The sequence below is a fragment of the Epargyreus clarus genome, unplaced genomic scaffold (assembly GCF_041222505.1).
Source record: "Epargyreus clarus isolate Ecla_fem2 unplaced genomic scaffold, WU_Ecla_fem_2.2 ptg000010l, whole genome shotgun sequence".
In the NCBI taxonomy this organism is placed as follows: Eukaryota; Metazoa; Arthropoda; class Insecta; order Lepidoptera; family Hesperiidae; genus Epargyreus; species Epargyreus clarus.
In genome coordinates this window covers 6153988-6173148 of record NW_027332218.1, presented here as the reverse complement: position 1 = coordinate 6173148, position 19161 = coordinate 6153988, and the positions used below count along the sequence as shown (strand labels likewise).

Genomic DNA, 19161 nt, shown 5'->3' with positions numbered 1-19161 from the left:
ACATAAATAATAAGAAACATTTTTCCAAATGATAGAAAACATTTTTTTAATATTATTGAGAATCAAACAATCATGTAGTTCACCTAATGGTAAGTGATTACGCCGCCCATGGACAACACTAATCAAACCCAGAGAAGACAAGAGTCCTGAGGTCGGCAACGAATGCGTTACTACCCCTGAGAACTAAGAAGAAACGGATATGTATTTCTCTTTTACCACAGCTTTCAAACTACAATACAGCAGTTAACACAATTGAGTAAAATCATAGGATGCGGCTTGAATTTTTGTTTGCTAAGTGTCAAAGCAATAGGCTGTAAAGATATTATTAATGATTCCTTTCCTTGTGCATACAAACAACATCCGTTCACACAACACTATCATACATCACCTAACTTTGCTCTAGAGTCAAGAAAACATAAAGCACTTTTCAATCCCAATTAATTTCCCCGGCAACGACGTCTTAATTGCATTTTCTCCTTACACATCCATACGATATCTGTTCACACAATACTATCATGTATCACTTCCCTAGCTTTGCCCCAGAGCCGAGAACACGTAAAACACTTTTCAATCCCAATTAATTTCCGCGGCAATGACGTCTTAATTGCATTTTTACTTCCGACGTCAGCACTCTAGTAATTACGTAGCAGCCACCTACAAGTTGCGAGTAAATGTGTCACGTACGCTTCTGTAATCTTTATTAAGTTTTTTGAAAATTGTTAAAAGTTTATTTTATGGAATTTAACGGTGGTAGAAATCCCTGTGGTTCGACTCCGTGATGATTTTCTTCCCTAATAAATCTAATGATAAGTAAGACACACATAATTTCGAAAACTTAGTTGTACGTGTCTGCGATTCGAACACCATAAACACGAGTGGAAAAGTCGACCATGGGCATCTGTAGCTCACTTTTTTTATAATATAAGAGTAGCAGACGAGCATGCAGTCCACCTGATGGTAAGTGGCTACTGCCGCCCATGGACATCTGTAATCAACCCCAGATAGGATTAGATATTCCTACCTGAGGTCGGCCACAGATGCGCCGCTACCCCTGAGGACTAAGCTGGAACGCCTCGGAAAAGTTAGTCTCCCTTACCACACCCTTCAAACCTGCACACAGCAGCGCCTAACACTGCTGTTATTACAGCAGTGTTAGTCAAACCACAAAGGGTTTTACCACCTTCAAAACACTACAATGTAGATCTCAACCACACTCTTCAATCGAAAACACAACAACTTATTAACAATGTTATAAAACAGCAACAGTACATGTAGTTTGACCCTGTTTTTAATTTGCAATTTTTTATTTCAATTTTCACATATAGCAATACTCATTTATAATCGACTTCAGAGCGAAGAACAGTACTGTTTGGAGCTAGTTTTACCTACATATATATACATATACCTACATATACACGAAAGTTTAGTACCCTCCTGGTAGGGAGAAATGAAATTCATATCGGGATAACACCGCTTAAACTTGGTAACAACTTTAGGAGTAAACTGGTTAACATACTCATACACAAATAATTGTATAGCTAAGCTTTCCGTATGGGTTTGAGTAATTATAGTACGAACGCATTTGTGTTGAGGTGGACCGACAACCTGAAGAAGACGGCAGAAAAACGCTGGATTCAAAGGGTATGGGATTGGTTGGAGTGGCGCCAATTACGGAAGGTCTATGTTCAACAGTGTACCTTAAAAGGCTGATGAAGGATATTTGTACAGTCGTATAGGATTGGAAATTGGCGATCTACCATAGGTACGCATTCCGCACTATGAAAGACCGTCCTATATTTAATACATGTGCTCGTTTGGTACTTTTATATTAAAAACTTTTCACTCAGAGAAAAAACGCATTCCCAAAATACAGCAGTAATGGGATAATAAAGCTTATGGCTAGTATAGATAACCACTTAACACGATAGGTCAGTATCTCTAAAACGGTCCCATTGATTGATTTATATCTACAGACATTGACCGTGCCAGACACGGGCCGAGACAGACAAACTATTCTTTCACTATAAAATATTTTGACAAATACAGCCCGTGTCTGCGTAACTATGTTACATAGCATCACATTAAGCCAAGCTTTTATTTAAAACATTGTTTCCTTGTTTCCCGCGTATAAAGAGGTATATAAGATTTGTCGGCGCAATGATCACTTACCAGGCAGACTGCTTGCAACTTCAATCTCATATAACAAACTTTAATCAATCTTCTAGCAGCTATCGGCAGCTATATAAGTGCATTAATGAATGCGACATTACGCCATTCCGCCACGTTTAACAACCGTGCCACACATGCATAAGGAACTATGTCACGTACACCAATCACCAGTTAGAAACTTTCATACAGCTTTAGTTTATAAACCTATGAAATGTTCTAAAATATACAGATATATATGGGCAGCAATGATCACTAACAAGACGGACTGCTTGCAACTTTAATCTCATATAAAAACTTTAATAAATCCTCTATCAGCAGTCGGCAGATATATAAGTGCATTAATGAATGCGACATTTACGCCATTCCGCCACGTTTAACAACCGTGCCACACATGCATAAGGAACTATGTCACGTACACCAATCACCGCTTTGAAAACTTTCAGAGAGCTTTAGTTTATAAACCTACTACTTTTTGCCCGCGGCTTCGCCCGCGTTTAAAAGAAAATAATATAACATACTAACATACGTAAAACTGAGAATTCGTACCTTCAACTTTGCTAAAGATCATCTCTTGACTAATTGCATAGTTTACGACTCAATCCTTACTAATATCGATTAAAATAATCGATGTTTTGGGTCCAAAAGATCGATTCTTCGATTAGTCGATTTTAGATCGCCATCCCTAGTTCCCGTGGGATTTCCGGGATAAAAACTATCCTATGTCCTTTCTCGGGTCTGAGACTATCTTTGTACAAAATTTCATTAAAATCGATTCAGTGGTTTAGGCGTAAAAAAGAGACAACCAGACAGACAGACAGAGTTACTTTCGGATTTATAATATTAGTAAGGAAGAAATGTTCTATAAAAGCAAATATTTTCGAGATTTGAACCCCAACGTACTTGTATTTTCTTGAATTTATGTGCGTATTAAAAAATTATTATTTAAGAATAATGAAAACATGAAAAATTAAATGATGATAATGAAACCTTGAAGAAGGAAGAAAAACATTGCGTGTTTTAGACGGTAGCTTTTGCGGTTTCATTCTGGCGGCACCACGGGTACACTTTCTTTCTGCCTAAAACAGCAGAATTAAGTGCTGCTCTGTTCCGGTTTGAAGGCTGCGATAAGGGAGCCATGATTATTCTAAGACTTCAACTGTAGCAAACTATGAACATATGTGTGACTGTCCTCTATAATTAACCCCAGATAAGATTAGATTCCTACCCGAGGTCGAACACAGGTGCGCCGCTAACTCTGAGGACTAGCTGGAATGCCTCGAAAAAATGTATCTCCCTTACACCTTTCAAACCAATACAGCAGCGCTTAACACTACAATTATTAGGCAGAAATAAGTGTGGCGGTGGTGACGCTGGAGTCGTACCACTGAGAGTTCAACCACCTTTAAGTCAGTATCTCTATAAACGCACCCATTGATTGATGCGACAGTAATGTTGTCTCATTTGTCACATACGCCTCCCGAGACGCTGGGAACTATGTCACGTACACACAGTAACCGCATGAGAAAATGTTAGGATGGCCACAATTCCGCACTATGAAAGACCGTCCCATATTTGATAAACGTGCTCGTTTGGTACTTTTATATTATAAAAAAATGCCTTTAGATAGCATAGTGACTATGAGTTAAAAAGTTTTCACTTTGAGAAAAAAAACGCATACCCAAAAGTGCAGCAGTAATGGGATAATAAAGCTTATGACTAGTATATATAGTCACTTAACACGATAAGTCAGTATCTCTATAAACGCACCTATTGATTGATGGTACAGTAATGCTGTCTCTTTTGTCACGTACAACGTGCTCGTTTGGTGCTTCTTCTATTTTATAAATAAAAAACCCCATTTGGTTTGCAGTGAGAGGAAATGTATTCCCAGAAGTACAGCAGTGATGGGTTACTAAGGCCTATGACTAGTATATATAGCCACTCTGCATGATACGTCAGTATGTCTATAAACACACCCATTGAACTGTGTCACGTAGACACTTCTATTTTATAAAATAAAAACCGCATTTAGTTAGCAGTGGACTATGGCTTAAAAACTTCATTCTGAGAGGAGACGTACACCCAGAAGTACAACAGTAATGGGTTAACAAAGTCTATGACTAGTATTTATAGCATAGTATATAGCATAACAAAGCATAGTACGTAACGTACTTCTTCTATTTTATAAATAAAAAACCTCATATAGTTAATAAGTAGACAATGGCTTAACAATTTTTCATTGTGAGAAGGCCTATGAGTCCTATGACTAGTATATATAGTTACTCTGCATGACAAGTCAGTATTCCTATAAACACACCCATTGAACTGTGTCACGTAGACACACTAACCGCATGAGAAAATGTAAGGATGGCCACAATTCCGCACTATGAAAGACTGTCCCATATTTGGTCCAACGTTTGAGCAGTCCATATTAAACAATGAATTATTATAAAAACAAAAAAAAACTCAGCTGCTTTTAAAGTGTAATCCTTTGTTACTCCTACAATTTAGACGAATCCAACGACATGTCATTTATTACAATATCATGCTGTCTGTGTTGCAAGGCGTCACAGCATGAGACATACATACATACATCCGCTCGAAAAACCTTACCCTACGTAGCGAGATAAAATGATATGCCAATGAGAATTTATATTCGATAAAATACCATTTCTGACTTCATTTTTAACTCCTATTTCTAAAACCGCATCAGAGAATGCTATGGGGCTAATGACGCTCTTACTCGATCGTATATACGTCACTTGAAACCTTTCATACTACAGCTTTCCAGAGATTGTGGGCGGTAGTACGATATAATTCATATATATACATGTGCTTTTAAGGTGGTAGAACTTCATTGCCGTGCTAAGATATTAAGGGCATCGTAAGGTTGAGATACTTATGGATACTTTAAATAGTACATTTGCATTTTTTACTAACATAGCATAAGAATGGGTAAGGTTTCCTTGTTATTATTTGTATATTAATAACGGTTCACAACTATTCAAAAATTGATAATGTAAAATGGCTTACGCGTAGGTATAGCGCATATATACATATATATAGCGCGTAGAAATAAGATAGTTATCTAAAACATAGTCCAAATTTTCATCATAATAACAGTCTATAACAGACTGTTATTATGAATAAATAATATAAGTTAATTTAATACAATAGATTAGAATGCCATATAAATTTTAATACTAATTATGTCAAAAACATGTAAGTACATAAACTCACTATTTTCGCATAAAAGCGAGTACTAAACAAATACATTAAACTTATTGTACGTGAAAGGCGAAGCTTCTACATAAACGGCGAGTTAGTTTTCATAGGGTTTCTTTTTCATCATGAAATAAAATACTCCTATTCATGTTTCAATCGACAGTACATTTATCTAAGAATATATTGGTATGTTCATAGTTGACTTGATTTTCACAGAAAATAACGGAAAATCTACTCAAACGAATTGAAGTGATCATGGTGGTCACTACCGCTTATAGGCATTTGTGTACAACCCCGAAAGCCCATGTATTTGCATTAATGGTATTAAGTGGTTCAGAAGGTGGTAAAACCCTTTGTGGTTCGACTCCGGCGGCACCACCGCCACACCTATTTCCACCTAATAACAGCAGTGTTAAGCGCTGCTGTGTTCCGGTTTGAAGGGTGTGGTAAGGGAGACAGACTTTTCCGAGGCGTTCCAACTTAGTCCTCAGGGGTAGCGGCGCATCTGTGGGTGACCTCAGGTAGGAATATCTAATCCTATCTGGGATCGATTACAGATGTCCATGGGCGGCAGTAGCCACTTACCATCAGGTGGACTGCATGCTCGTCTGCTACTCCTATATTATAAAAAATGAGCCGTCACGGGACGCCTGGCAGATGTGAAACATCGACATTATTTTGTAAAAGTAATATGCAGAAAAGAACATATTGTGATAGGAACTAAATATGTCATAATGATAAAATAAAATATTACGATAATTTTCCAGATAACGATGACTATTTATTGAATTCGATTGCGCATGGCGACGCGTCGCCACACCGTACACACTACTGCATATAGACTGTATATATATACCATCGTATAGCGTGCGTCGCCACGCCAGAAATCGGTTTTACGTGCGGCTATAGATGTTTCACATCAAAAATAAATTGGCTCCAATATATTAGTAAACTCAAGAATCTTAGCTAGTTATTTCAATATATTACTAAAATCGTAAATTATAAGTATCAATAATGAATGTTTCACAATAAATGCCACTATGATTAGAAAAATTAATTAATTTTTTAATGTTCATATTTATAACAAATAAGAAAAAACTTTCGTGCGCTGCACGCCATCAGCTGATTTTGAAATACAATTCTGTCAGTCTTAATAAATTTATTCTCTGAGAAGAATGACATTAAAATTAATTAATAATTTAAAAACATTGTATGCAATGATTTTTATGTGAATTTTAATCTACCAAGATAGTAGATTTTACATTTGCTGGCGCTCAAAACACACCAAATATACGCGTGCTTAATGCACAGATAAATGCATACTTTAATTATAAAAAAATAATTAACTTACTGATGACTTGATGGTGTGTCATAGTGTGATTTTGCTTTCTTTGCAGAAGGCTGATCACTTTCACTCTCTAAATTATCACGGTCAGACATTTTATTATCAGAAAAATAAGCGGGCAATACTTAAAACATACAAAATACGTCAAGTGGTGTAAAACGAGTTAAAACGACTCCAGTCGCTCTCGCGCGGCGTAGTAATACACACGAATGTCACTGAACACGTTAAACGTCATTATTTTGAATTTTAAGCCTCAAAATGCCTTCTTGTGCAATGCATAAATGCAAAAATTATGCTCGAAAAAGAAACAAGATTCATGGAATCACCTATCACACGTAAATGAAGAGAAATTATTAAATTTTGTTTATTTTTCGTGTTCGATCCGCCATGATTACATGAGTAACCAGAAAGAGACAAAGTATGTTTGACAAAAACTTTCATTGATTGAATTGAACTGTCATAGATCAATGAAAAAATTTTCATTGATCTATGACCATACATCAACAGAACAGAAGTGACATTTTATGAAGCTCACGATGTTCATACGTGTATGTTATAGTTTAAGATCCCACTGCTTAATTTTTATATTAGTGTGTTTTAGTCAAAATATAACTTTTTATAGTTTATTTTAATAAAATAAAATCGATATATGGGAAATTCTGTATCCTAATCTCTAAATTTTCTTCGATATCTGTGGTAAATAATAAAAAATATTACCATAAAATTTATATAGGATAGTATACGGTATTTTAAAATTTCTTTAATTGAATAAATTAACCTAAACATAATTTAATAAACAATCTTTGTATAGTCCAGAAATTAATCCTCAAAAAGACCACGATTAGCAGACCAGATTAGCAGACCAGACCAAAATTCGCATGTCACGATGTTAGTTACTGTACTCCTGCGAAACGCTCTTATTGATTTTCATCAAAATTTATATGCATATTCAGTAAGTGTGAGAATTGGCTACTATCTATCTATTTTTCATATCTCTTAAGTGATAAGGGTTGTTCACCCTTAACATTTTTTTTATTTATATGGCAACACAATGTTTGCTGGGTCAGCTAGTACATTTATAAAATGTACACAACTTTGCAATTAATGGTCGTGTGTAAAATAAAACTGAAAATAATAAACATAAATCAGTAAAGATACTTCGCCGCCTTGAAATTGAATGAAGCCACAAACGGCTTATTAGTAAGTTTTTTTTGAATTCTTGACAAATAAAAACATTTTTAGAGAAAATTTACAAATAAATAACTAATACTGCGTAATTTACATAATAGATAAATAATTATTTCAAATATTTTAGGGACATTTTAGCACGGAGACGTGGCAAAACTTTTTTACGCAACTATTTCAATTCTCAAAACTGGGTACATTTTCTTGTTAGGAGTGAGTAATCTTTACGAATATACGATAATAAATATAAACAATTTTTAAATCGTATATTTTAAACCAGTCGATACATCTGTATAGATACATTCTTTCATCAAATTATATATTTATATAATAATAATTTATTTAGTTAAACTGTACTATAACATTTCTACGTAAACGATGTACTAAAACTATTATCGACAGTTCTGGACATTTTTTACCTTCTGTTCCATTATTTCATTGTCTTTGACAAGCATGAGTATCAATGAGAAATATACGTCCATACGTCCCGTTTTTAACGGGACAGTCCCTTTTTTCGATGCTTCGTGCCGTTGTCTCCGAAATGAACCGTTGCCATTGTCAATTAAGTAACAGTAAATATTATAATTGTGAAAAAAACATGGGGTGCTCCATTTATCAGTTTTCATAAAGCGCCCCACATTTTTTGCACAATTATACTATTTACTTTTTCTTAAATGATTCCTAGATTGAAAATTATTTTCTACTTTTTAGTTAATTTTATCATAAAAGCGTGTTTTTTATTATTTCTAACTATATTTTTTCAAGTAAAAAGTATTTGACATAAAAAATCGATGTCCCGTTTTGACTGAAGTAATCATTGGTCACTATATTCCATGGTCAATATTTACGTTTGCGTACACTTGAAACGCAAGGTCAAACACTAGTTGTCTTTTTTTATCACATTGTTCTAATAGCTCTGTCCCTTATAGAACATTTGTCTATGTAGTTAAAGGTAATCGTCGCCACGCCAGAAATCTTTTTTACGTGCGGCTATAGATGTTTCACATCAAAAAAAAAGTCAAACACACATATGTTCAACTCCTCAATGCTAAGTATTGAATTGACACACTTTAATCAGAAGACAGGAGCGCTAACACTGTTGTTATAAGTCGGAATGAATTTGCTTTAAAAATACTACTACCTAAGGTGGGACAGAAATAAGTTACGACTCCCCAATACTAAGTGGGAATTGAATTGCCACACCTTAATCAGAAGACACGAGCGCTAATACAGTAGCCTTAGTATAAGTTTTTACAATTTTACAAAAATGACCGTTTTTATATTTGTTTACGTATTTCCTATACATTTCCAATCAGTTCTGATACAGTCCGCTAAGGGCGCTGATTGGAAATGTATGGGCAAATACGTAAACAATAACAAATAGAGACATTTTTGTAAAAAACGTAAAAAATCATACTAAGGGTACAGTTGTTATAAGTCAGAAATGAGTAGAGCTGTCATCCGCAATCGATCTACGTAGGACTCTTATTCTTCCCTTAACACATATATAAAGACAAGTAGACAAGTACACAATACAATTGGAAAGAAAACGGTGATATATCGACTTTATATTTTTATACCTACATACATTAATTACATTTAAAATGTTATTAATACAACGGGCATTGCCCTACCATTTTTATTACTCCCTCTATTACCATAACATTGTATTTACAAAAGGTATTATTTCGATAAGAATCTGCACGTAATGAGAACTGTAAATTACATACCAAGGTCGCCTAGAACGCCGTACGGAATTAAGAAGTACTTAGAAAACACACGCCAGGCAACTCCGTAACGAGTTGGGGAGATAATCACGATAAACCAGTCTGATTCGTTCTTAGATCTAGATAACTTGGCAACAGTTAGGTAGAAGTTGGTTTTAACTACACAAAGTACGTATAAGTATGTGGAGATGGTGGATTGGTGAATTTTGTACTTTAACATTCCGTTTTTATTACGCATTAGAACTGTCTCCCTTCAAACTAAAACACAACAGTGCTTAACACTGCTGTCATTAGGTGGAAATAGGTGTGACGGTGGTGCCGCTGGAGTGGAACCACAAAGAGTTCTACGACCTTCACCTTCAATGTATTGGTAGTAGATGGCGCCAAGCGTATTGAAGAGGAAGATGATGACAGACGATCTTGTGCGATTGTGTGAGAAAACTATGTAAATAATTTTGACGCTATTTTGAAAATTTTATATATCTAGTGACACGCTACCAAAACGAATGAAACGACATCCCATATGTTAAAAAGATTTTTTGGTTGTACAGCCTCCCAAATAATTAGCATTACATACACATAAATAAATTCTGTCCTACTCAGGAAAATTCTAATCTAAATAATAGATTGGTTAATTGTTGTATTTACTTAAAAATTGAGCTGACAAATATTTGCTTTCCACGACCAATCGAATTTATATCATGTTTCGATGATTCTAATGTAATATGTTGGGCGAACCGTTTATTTGTAACAATATATCTGTTTTCTTTACTTAGCAAACACGAGCTACTACATTTCAGTTTAGTCGAAAATCGTTGCGTATAAGACTAACCTTTAATAAAACCCTATACCTACTTCTACAAATAACTAGTGTCCAACAGTGGGACAATAATAGTTGACGATGACCATGTGTTCAGTATTTCGGACTAAACTGGCCGAAACACTGATTATATATGAAAGGAATAAATTCAAAAATTTTAAATATTGACGTTTCTTCCACTACTCACACGAAAAATACATACAGTCGGTATTCGGATTTCGTCACGGGACGTATAATATAATTTATATTTATTACGGGGTCCTGGGGACCTATTTGAGAGTCGCGAGTGTGTGTGCATCACGGTCGATCGGTCGCCGAAGGGAGCACCGCACCACTACGGTATTTATACATTTATTCACCTACACTATCGTCACTAGCGCACAAGGGTTCTAAATCTCATTTCGGAATAGAAACCAGCGACCTAAAACTCTACAAGTTGTATACCTAATAAATTGTACTAATATAGTTTCGGTCTTACCCCTGAAAGTGTTTAGACATAGATGGCCCACTGACATTTATGAGAGTACCAACTCTGTCCACATGAGCGACAACGCATCCATGATAAACTTCAAGCAGTTCCAAATGTCCAAGGATAGCAATAACCACTTACCATCAAGCTACACCCTTATTCACTACATTAAACTTAACATCATCATCATCATCATCCTCAACCCATTACTGTCCCACTGCTGGGCACGGGTCTCCTCTCAGAATGAGAAGGATCAGGCCATAGTCCACCGCGCTGGCCAAGTGCGTATTGGTAGACTTCACATACCCTTAAGATTTTTTTTTAAATCTCTCAGGTATGCAGGTTTCCTCACGATGTTTTTCTTCACCGTTTGAGCAAGTGATAATTAATTTCTAATACGCACATTAATTTGAAAATCAGAGGTGCGTGCCCTGGGATTTGAACCTTGGACCCCTCGATCGAGAGGCCGCGTTTCTTAACCACTAGGCTATCACTGCTATAAACTTAACAGCGGCAAAATAATCAAAACCCCAAAACTGTCACTTCAATCATTCTGATCATGATAAATCCGATTCACTTTACGGAACTATTTGTATTTACTAAAATAAACAATTTGGTTGACCTTGTTGTGATTGATCGACTACATTACGCAGTCAACTAGCGTCCCACCTACCCCGCTTTGCGTTCAATATTCCATTAGTTTGACCTTTGTCAATATTTCGATATAAATTATACAGAAGTAAACCCTTGTCACGCGATGCCGGTTGTGGAAAGGTTGAACCACAGTTAGTTATGAATAACATCAAATATTTAAAAAATAATTAAAAATGAACTCCCAAGTTAGTCCTTGGGGATAGCAAATGATATGTAAACCACTAATAGGAATCCAATCGTATCTGGGGTTGGTTAACGATGTCCATAGGCAGGAGTATCAAGTGTTTTTTTTTTTTTTTTATAATATAGGAGTAGCAGACGAGCATGCAGTCCACCTGATGGTAAGTGGCTACTGCCGCCCATGGACATCTGTAATCAACCCCAGATAGGATTAGATAAACCTACCTGAGGTCGGCCACAGATGCGCTGCTACCCCTGAGGACTAAGCTGGATGCCTCGGAAAAGTATGTCTTCCTTACCACACCCTTCAAAACGGAACACAGCAGCGCTTAACACTGCTGTTATTAAGCAGAAATAGGTGTGGCGGTGGTGCCGCCGGAGTCGAACCACAAGGGGTTCTACCACCTTTTAAAAGTGTAATACAATAGTGGCTTACTATTAGCTGGATATATGCTTGCTTGGTACTCAACGATGTATTGCTCATGCGTTTTAATACAGTATTATAAAAAAATGGCTTGGGATCAAACACCAATACCTATTTGAACGATGTGTTTTTTACTACCTTTAGGTATATGGATTTTATATATTTTCGATATTTTCCTTTACCTTTACAGCAATATATTTACATTGTCATCGTTTCGAAATCATTGCACAGTACATAAAATCTGAATGTCACACTACCAAGGTATTTTTATTGCTCTCCAAAAGGAATTTTCAAACAAGAGATAAAAGTACGAGTATCATCGCTAAAATATCTGTTTTATTTCCCCCATGCTTCAATAAATTGACATCAAGTCCAATAAAAGAAAGAATTTTCTCGGCTTCTATACATTCGTTTTCTTATAATATTGATCAAGATGACCTTTGATTGGACGTCCTACTATAAATTATGGACGTAATAAACTCTTGTCACGCGATGTTATATTTTCCTTACTTTTAACTCACGTGTACCATTTTCTTAACAAATAAACTAATAACTACCAAAAAAATACTAGGAATATCCTGAACTAAATGTTAAACTTATTAAATATAATAACAACGTTGAATACACATACTCATACAACGCTCTTACAATAAGGCACGCAAAAACACACGCACTCACACAAACACTCACATATGTAACACCACACACACACGCACACACAAACACACACACACACATAGGCATACCGGACACATATAATAATTATAATTATTTTTTTAAGTTTCTCATTCTAAGTAATGTAAAAGTTTTATGAGAAATAAAGATTCTTCAACCTAAAATAAAAATAGAAATCTGTAACCAACTACAAAAAGGACAAGGATTCTACCGGGAGTCGATCGGGATTCGTTTCCACTCTTAATGGTTAAAACGATCGCCTCATAGTTCTAGATTCTTAGATCTAGATAACTTGGCAACAGTTAGGTAGAAGTTGGTTTTAACTACACAAAGTACGTATAAGTATGTGGAGATGGTGGATTGGTGAATTTTGTACTTTAACATTCCGTTTTTATTACGCATTAGAACTGTCTCCCTTCAAACTAAAACACAACAGTGCTTAACACTGCTGTCATTAGGTGGAAATAGGTGTGACGGTGGTGCCGCTGGAGTGGAACCACAAAGAGTTCTACGACCTTCACCTTCAATGTATTGGTAGTAGATGGCGCCAAGCGTATTGAAGAGGAAGATGATGACAGACGATCTTGTGCGATTGTGTGAGAAAACTATGTAAATAATTTTGACGCTATTTTGAAAATTTTATATATCTAGTGACACGCTACCAAAACGAATGAAACGACATCCCATATGTTAAAAAGATTTTTTGGTTGTACAGCCTCCCAAATAATTAGCATTACATACACATAAATAAATTCTGTCCTACTCAGGAAAATTCTAATCTAAATAATAGATTGGTTAATTGTTGTATTTACTTAAAAATTGAGCTGACAAATATTTGCTTTCCACGACCAATCGAATTTATATCATGTTTCGATGATTCTAATGTAATATGTTGGGCGAACCGTTTATTTGTAACAATATATCTGTTTTCTTTACTTAGCAAACACGAGCTACTACATTTCAGTTTAGTCGAAAATCGTTGCGTATAAGACTAACCTTTAATAAAACCCTATACCTACTTCTACAAATAACTAGTGTCCAACAGTGGGACAATAATAGTTGACGATGACCATGTGTTCAGTATTTCGGACTAAACTGGCCGAAACACTGATTATATATGAAAGGAATAAATTCAAAAATTTTAAATATTGACGTTTCTTCCACTACTCACACGAAAAATACATACAGTCGGTATTCGGATTTCGTCACGGGACGTATAATATAATTTATATTTATTACGGGGTCCTGGGGACCTATTTGAGAGTCGCGAGTGTGTGTGCATCACGGTCGATCGGTCGCCGAAGGGAGCACCGCACCACTACGGTATTTATACATTTATTCACCTACACTATCGTCACTAGCGCACAAGGGTTCTAAATCTCATTTCGGAATAGAAACCAGCGACCTAAAACTCTACAAGTTGTATACCTAATAAATTGTACTAATATAGTTTCGGTCTTACCCCTGAAAGTGTTTAGACATAGATGGCCCACTGACATTTATGAGAGTACCAACTCTGTCCACATGAGCGACAACGCATCCATGATAAACTTCAAGCAGTTCCAAATGTCCAAGGATAGCAATAACCACTTACCATCAAGCTACACCCTTATTCACTACATTAAACTTAACATCATCATCATCATCATCCTCAACCCATTACTGTCCCACTGCTGGGCACGGGTCTCCTCTCAGAATGAGAAGGATCAGGCCATAGTCCACCGCGCTGGCCAAGTGCGTATTGGTAGACTTCACATACCCTTAAGATTTTTTTTTAAATCTCTCAGGTATGCAGGTTTCCTCACGATGTTTTTCTTCACCGTTTGAGCAAGTGATAATTAATTTCTAATACGCACATTAATTTGAAAATCAGAGGTGCGTGCCCTGGGATTTGAACCTTGGACCCCTCGATCGAGAGGCCGCGTTTCTTAACCACTAGGCTATCACTGCTATAAACTTAACAGCGGCAAAATAATCAAAACCCCAAAACTGTCACTTCAATCATTCTGATCATGATAAATCCGATTCACTTTACGGAACTATTTGTATTTACTAAAATAAACAATTTGGTTGACCTTGTTGTGATTGATCGACTACATTACGCAGTCAACTAGCGTCCCACCTACCCCGCTTTGCGTTCAATATTCCATTAGTTTGACCTTTGTCAATATTTCGATATAAATTATACAGAAGTAAACCCTTGTCACGCGATGCCGGTTGTGGAAAGGTTGAACCACAGTTAGTTATGAATAACATCAAATATTTAAAAAATAATTAAAAATGAACTCCCAAGTTAGTCCTTGGGGATAGCAAATGATATGTAAACCACTAATAGGAATCCAATCGTATCTGGGGTTGGTTAACGATGTCCATAGGCAGGAGTATCAAGTGTTTTTTTTTTTTTTTTATAATATAGGAGTAGCAGACGAGCATGCAGTCCACCTGATGGTAAGTGGCTACTGCCGCCCATGGACATCTGTAATCAACCCCAGATAGGATTAGATAAACCTACCTGAGGTCGGCCACAGATGCGCTGCTACCCCTGAGGACTAAGCTGGATGCCTCGGAAAAGTATGTCTTCCTTACCACACCCTTCAAAACGGAACACAGCAGCGCTTAACACTGCTGTTATTAAGCAGAAATAGGTGTGGCGGTGGTGCCGCCGGAGTCGAACCACAAGGGGTTCTACCACCTTTTAAAAGTGTAATACAATAGTGGCTTACTATTAGCTGGATATATGCTTGCTTGGTACTCAACGATGTATTGCTCATGCGTTTTAATACAGTATTATAAAAAAATGGCTTGGGATCAAACACCAATACCTATTTGAACGATGTGTTTTTTACTACCTTTAGGTATATGGATTTTATATATTTTCGATATTTTCCTTTACCTTTACAGCAATATATTTACATTGTCATCGTTTCGAAATCATTGCACAGTACATAAAATCTGAATGTCACACTACCAAGGTATTTTTATTGCTCTCCAAAAGGAATTTTCAAACAAGAGATAAAAGTACGAGTATCATCGCTAAAATATCTGTTTTATTTCCCCCATGCTTCAATAAATTGACATCAAGTCCAATAAAAGAAAGAATTTTCTCGGCTTCTATACATTCGTTTTCTTATAATATTGATCAAGATGACCTTTGATTGGACGTCCTACTATAAATTATGGACGTAATAAACTCTTGTCACGCGATGTTATATTTTCCTTACTTTTAACTCACGTGTACCATTTTCTTAACAAATAAACTAATAACTACCAAAAAAATACTAGGAATATCCTGAACTAAATGTTAAACTTATTAAATATAATAACAACGTTGAATACACATACTCATACAACGCTCTTACAATAAGGCACGCAAAAACACACGCACTCACACAAACACTCACATATGTAACACCACACACACACGCACACACAAACACACACACACACATAGGCATACCGGACACATATAATAATTATAATTATTTTTTTAAGTTTCTCATTCTAAGTAATGTAAAAGTTTTATGAGAAATAAAGATTCTTCAACCTAAAATAAAAATAGAAATCTGTAACCAACTACAAAAAGGACAAGGATTCTACCGGGAGTCGATCGGGATTCGTTTCCACTCTTAATGGTTAAAACGATCGCCTCATAGTCACACCTATATCAACATTTTGTCGTTAGCCGTTAATAGTTAATCGTAAAAAGATTTTTGCATGGAAGGTAACAGTAAATTATAAATGTAGATTTTTTTTATAATATAGGAGTAGCAGACGAGCATGAAGTCCACCTGATGGTAAGTGGCTACTGCCGCCCATGGACATCTGTAATCAACCCCAGATAGGATTAGATATTCCTACCTGAGGTCGGCCACAGATGCGCCGCTACCCCTGAGGACTAAGCTGGAACGCCTCGGTAAAGTCTGTCTCCCTTACCACACCCTTCAAAACGGAACACAGTAAGGCCTAACACTGCTGTTATTAGGCAGAAATAGGTGTGGCGGTGGTACCGCCGGAGTCGAACCACAAAGGGTTCTACCACCATTACTATGAGCGCTTGCCATTAAATCTTATAGTTACATGCTAATTTCATTCCTTCAATTCATTTAATAAGAAAAAACGACGTAACGACCGCCTGTCACAAAATGATCATTATATTTATAATACTGTGAATGTAAAGTAGTCGAACTTCATGACAGCATGACAACAATTTTTTATTTTATAGTTGGTTAGTGAGACGTATGAGTTAAGGGTGAACTGAATAATGTATTTTTTGTAGCCTTGAAAATCTGAATGAGGTAGGTCCTATATAGTTACAGAAAAACACAGTAGCTTCGAGGAAAGCTCTTGAAAACGAATTAGTTTTACTCCAAAACCAATTATATAAAAAAATATTTTTTTTATTACTTGTATAGTTTAATTACAATCGAATGTGTAAGGATAGTAGTACCCTTGTAGTTAATAATCTTGACCTCTCATTCGGGAAGGCCGAGGCTCAAATCCATCCCATCTCTTAAAGTTAATGCGTATTAAAATAAACTTATCACTTGCTGAAACGGTGAAAGACACTACTAATTATTATTTCAATCCGAGATAATAATTTAAGGGTATTATGATGAATAGTAATTATATTTTTTTTTAATTTCAAAACAAATGAAGCACCTTCATAATTTTTAACACTACACATTTTCCGTTAAAACTCTAAGCAGATTTTGGATATTTATGAAGGAACTAATTGCTTCTAAGTAAAAAGTAGACAATATTTCGCTTTATCCAATATTCCTCTACAATTGCGTAAAAGTGCCGTAAAAATTGGTTTATCCTTATATGAGAAAAAAAGTCCCCTGAGAGCATTTTAAAAAGTTGTTCTATGTTTTGGTATTCTGCCAATAAGCATAAATAATGTATAAGCTTAGAAAATGACAAGTGTATTACCAAAAATGCGTCTACTTTATTAACATGAGAATATATAATTAAATATAAGAGTACATTATTTAATTTATTAGTCCGTTCATTTAATTACGTATAGAAGAAGCGCTACGAATAAAAGATTGTGTTAGCAAATTAATTAAAGAGCTGGGTTTATAAAATTTACCAAAATTTAATTTTTATTTTCGGTTATTATTATTTGTTTGAACAATAAATCGTACATTCCAATATTATATTTTCAAAGAGTAAATATATTCCACACTGTTTAAAAAATGTTTCTTAAAACTTGAAGGAAATTAAAAATATAATAAAGTTTCGTTTACATTGCAAATGTAATTATAGGGTTGAATTAAATCCAATTTTGGATTTCTTTTTTTTGATAGGGGGATCTAAATTGCACTAATACTAAAATATTAATAGAATAGAAAAAAAAATTATTTCTTTATTAGAAGAATGTAAACTTCTGAAATCTGAAACTACCGACTACTACAATAACTCAAAAAAAAATGTGCCTCTTCTATCCCTCTGTAGACTCAGTTCTCAAAATAGTTTTATTTTAATTTTAAAGTCATTTAGAATATAAAAATAGGTAAAAAGCTTCCAACATTTTTATGGACATAAAATGTATACTTTTACTTTAACATAAAACAAAGCAATTCAATGGTATTAATTAAACAAATTCATAACATCGTACATTCGTGTTCTAACATCATTATGTCTTCTAACAAAACAGCACTTTGTAAACTAAGTTAAAATGACAAACTTCGTGTCGCACGTACGTAAATGTTACCGCTATCGTGCGATGACCTATTTCCCACATCAAACTTAAACTATAACAAACTTGAACTTACGCTTAACTCGCCTCGTACAAAAGTTCACAACACAGCACTTAACAGGGTTTTGTGTCACTGTTTATTTATTTACCCGTAATACCGTGTGTAACGTTTACGTAGACGCTCCGCTACGAGCGTAGCGGTCTACGGCCGTAGCGCGACTGTGGTCCGTAGACGCTCACACGGCCTACCGTGGTTCGAGAGGAATTCCAAGTTCTGATCGATGAGACTTCACGCCTAATGCTCGAGGATGTGCTGTATTTACGATGTCATGATTTATACGTTAAATGTTTATTTTATGCGTGTATCCTGTAAAATACTCTAAAGCGGGTGCGTAAAACGACGATTATGGCGTAAAGCGTATAAATATAAGGGAAGGTATTACTTTCCGTTAAGTTATTTGATTTTTCATTACGGAATATAGAATATGATTTTTGTTTTTCAATATCTTAATACGTCTTACCACTGAATTGAGCAAACAAGTTACAAATTTCATATAGGTACATTAACTCGTTTGCTACAATCAACT

At 35.5% G+C, this 19161-nt stretch overlaps 1 protein-coding gene across 1 annotated transcript in view; it reads right to left on the bottom strand.

Annotated features, from left to right (window-relative positions):
- LOC140745207 (atrial natriuretic peptide receptor 2) overlaps window positions 1-18785 on the bottom strand; it is a 66587-nt gene extending 47802 nt beyond the window's left edge. Inside the window, exon 1 of the mRNA XM_073076944.1 lies at window positions 18651-18785. The gene's annotated coding sequence lies outside the window, so the exon portion shown is untranslated. The remainder of the gene's footprint in view (window positions 1-18650) is intronic.
- Between the last annotated feature and the right edge of the window lie 376 nt (window positions 18786-19161).